Here is a 3,543-nt window from a genome sequence, read left to right as displayed (position 1 = left end):
TTATGACAGTCAGCACGGTAAAACTCTCTCTCCAAGATGATATCTTCCCATTATAATACTTTAAGTTTAAGGAAGGAAGGAATTATCACAAACAGAAAGATTATTAGAAGCCTTTCTTTTTCTCATGATTTCTATCTTATATTCATGAATGTATTTTGTAAGAATACAAATAGTTAACAGAATAAACATGTTTAAATTGTATAATGTGCACCAAAGATTTTTTTTTTCAAGATATTGTTTTTGCTGCTAAATTATACAGTCAGCTAATTTAATTTCATAGCTTATATATTTTTATTTAAATTTAGTTTTTCTCTGTAATGAGAAAGTGAGTATTTAGTGGATTGTGTTTAACAAAGGGTTTAAAAGAGTGACCATTAGTTCCACAAACGCAGTATTGATATTCTGTAGTGGTGTAGAAAAAAAGTAGCGCTAGTATTGGATCGGTATTGGCCAATTCTTAGAATTTGGAATACTCTATGTAATCTTACACTGCAAGATAATAACTCAAAAAGATTAAAAGATAACATCATAATTATTTACTGAACCCTTAAATTAATCAATTATATAATGAAAGCCATAAAAACAGACAATTAATCGTGATAATCGGCATAATCGCCAAAGCCCTAAAACAGACAATTAATCACAATAACCGTGACTATTTTTAGACAATTAATCATCAGCCAAATTTCATAATCGTGACAGCCCTAGCTTAAACATGCATATAGACTGCAAAGGGAAATGCACAACACAGAATTTCCCCTAACCAGCAGGCTGATACCTCCTAGTCAAGAATTCCCAGTTTGAAAGGGGGGTGAGAGCCCACTGCTCAGGACATCACCTGCCAGCATCCCAGAACCCTCAGCAGCAAGGGGGTGGGAGCCTTTCCAAAGGCTGTCTTCCAGTGATGGTGTGTCACTTAAAGAATTGGATAAGCTGGCCAGAAATATTCCCACTTTCACTCCAAACCCTGCAGGAGGCCACGATGTGCACGCCTACCTAAAACTTGTTTGTTTAACCGTTCTATCTGATTATTAGACAGATTTCTGTCCGTATTAGACAGAACTGTTAACGACGACAGTGAACAAGAGGGAGAATGTGAGCACTATGTGCTCAGGTGCTGCCGCTGTCAGTGCCATCAAAATAAAAGTCGAACACATCGGCCAAACAGAAAAACTAATCGGCCGATGCCGATATTTGAAAAATGCCAAATATATATATCGGTCGACAACTACATATGATGCGATTTCCAAATAGATATTATTTATAAAAGTTAAGAGTCAACCACTCCTACCTAAAACGGCTCGTTTTAACACGCCCCCACATGTCTACATCACGATGTGGGAAGATTTGCATAACGCCGCCCAAATGTTCACGCAAAGTTGACACAAATGTTGTGGAGTCGCTGTGTGTTTCGTTGTGAAAGTGAAACTACTTTGTTTGGCCTTCCAAAAGAGAACACAACTAGAAATCAGTGGTTAAGTTGTATTTACAACACTGTTCCAGAACATTTCAACCCAAATATTTAGATGTGTGCTGCATATTTTATGGAGGATGAGGACTGTTTCTTGAACCAGTAGCCTACAATGCGTCTGTGGCACAAAGGTTTCTATAAAGTTGGGCAGTTCCAAATTTGCAAGGATAGTCTGGCGCTTCTGACTCACAGCCTGTAAGTAAGTTTTTTATATTTAAATAATTTGCCACTGACGATTCAAACGGCGAGTTTTGAGCAGTGTAGAGTAGGCTTGTTGTTTGTTGTTTCTCCGATCACAAATGCAGACATGATTTTATGTTTACGCAGCGCAACGCGTAAAAAGACAGTATAAGTCATTATAATCAGTAATTATGTCCCCACTGGATGCAACAAACGCCTCATTTGTAATGGGTTTTATTGGTTTTGTCTAGTGGTCGACCGATATTGTTTTTTTTGACAGCCGATGCCGATATCTTGGAAAGCAAGGGTGGCCGATGGCCGATATAATTTTATTTAATTTTAATTTTTAATTAATATTTAAGAAATTTGAAATCATTTGAAAATTGATTTAAAAAAATGTGTTAAATAAACATACTTATACTTTAGATGACAAAGTATTTTTCACAAATAAATATTTAATAAAAATATAATTAAAAAGGAAGTAAACACTGTAACCAACAGGTCACATTCTGGGAAGTTTGCATGCATTAATCATATTTTTTTCAAATAAAGCCAAGGTAACACTCATTTTACATACAGCACACAGTGAAAATAACATGAATATGACAGTGGGCAAATGCATGAAGCGCAGTTTAAAGTTTGTCGATCGCGCGTCTCCAGTGAAGCTGAACTCTCCTCCTGTCCACATTCAATTCGCACAATTGGCCTTGGCGATATATCGGTCGACCACTAGTTTTGTCTCGTCCTGCTGGGAGATGGCATCACAGTATGCTACGGGGCGTAACATTTCCGTCACACACTTGAAGCATTCGGCCAATCACAACGCACTGGATAGCTGGCCAATCAGGGCACACCTCGCTTTTTTTAGAACGATGAGCTTTGTAAAAATCAACGCGTTTCAGAAAGGTGATTTCCACTGCAGTTTAGTACCGCTTTAGAGTGGGTGGGATTATTCACATGTCGTTATAGTTGCGTCGCCTCTACTGCTGCGACTCCTGAAAAACTTTTTCATTCCGAGTCGCCCCATCTAGCTCTCTCTGGATCCGCTCCTCGGCTATCAATGAGAGGAAACGTCTGTACTTCTTCAACAGACAACGAAACAGTCATTTTTTGGTTGTTAAAAAAAGGTGCGCTCGTTCAAAACAGTTGCGTTCGATCCTGATTTAAGTCTAATGGGTCTGTTGTGTCTCGTGTCGCAAGTTCAGTGAAGAGGTAGTGACGATTCACTCCAGCCAATCAGTGATCAGCAAAGTTTACACATCACGTTTTAGTAACGGTACGGTTTGCTTGGAACATTAACCAAGGTGGTACTGAAAAAAGTACCAGGTACTGTACCCAGTGGAAAACCCCCCAACAGTGAACTATACCGTTCCGTACCATGTAGTGGAAAAGCACCATTAGTAACAAGACACAAATGAACCAATGTCATTTTAGCATTATTTACAAAGTGTCAAAATTGTAAAAAAAAAAAAAATAATAATAATAATAATAAATAAATAAACAATGGGGAAAATGTAAGCTTTGAGGAAGATTATATACTGTATATATATTTTTTATTATTACTAATAATTAAATTAACACATTTAGGCCTGTTTTTCATTCATATGGCTTCAGAATAATGTCTGGAGCACTTTTATGGTGCATTTATGGTCTTTTTTGTGTTTCTTTTGGGGCTTGACATACATGGTCACTGGGAACTATTGTTGTATAGCCAGGGCTGGGTATTGATTCATTAAAAAAATTATACTTTTGTATTTAACTGAACAAAAAAAAAAAACCTTAATCAGGTTGAACATCATGAGGTTAAGTAAATAATGACAAATTCATATTTGTGTGAAATATTCCTCTTTCAATTTTAAAAGTTTCAAAAGTGCACACATACCTTTCTGGTA

General features: G+C 36.9%; 1 protein-coding gene across 1 annotated transcript in view; it reads right to left on the bottom strand.

The window, feature by feature from the left end:
• The window catches only part of LOC107575782 (adenylate cyclase type 6-like), a gene marked incomplete at its 3' end in the record, with an annotated part of 28,286 nt that overhangs the window by 23,240 nt on the left and 1,503 nt on the right, over window positions 1-3,543 (bottom strand). The window lies entirely within an intron of this gene.

The sequence above is a fragment of the Sinocyclocheilus grahami genome, unplaced genomic scaffold (genome assembly GCF_001515645.1).
Source record: "Sinocyclocheilus grahami isolate Dianchi unplaced genomic scaffold, SAMN03320097.WGS_v1.1 scaffold2885.1, whole genome shotgun sequence".
Lineage (NCBI taxonomy): Eukaryota > Metazoa > Chordata > Actinopteri > Cypriniformes > Cyprinidae > Sinocyclocheilus > Sinocyclocheilus grahami.
The sequence above is the reverse complement of the archived record's forward strand: the minus strand, read 5'-3'. Positions and strand labels throughout refer to the sequence as shown.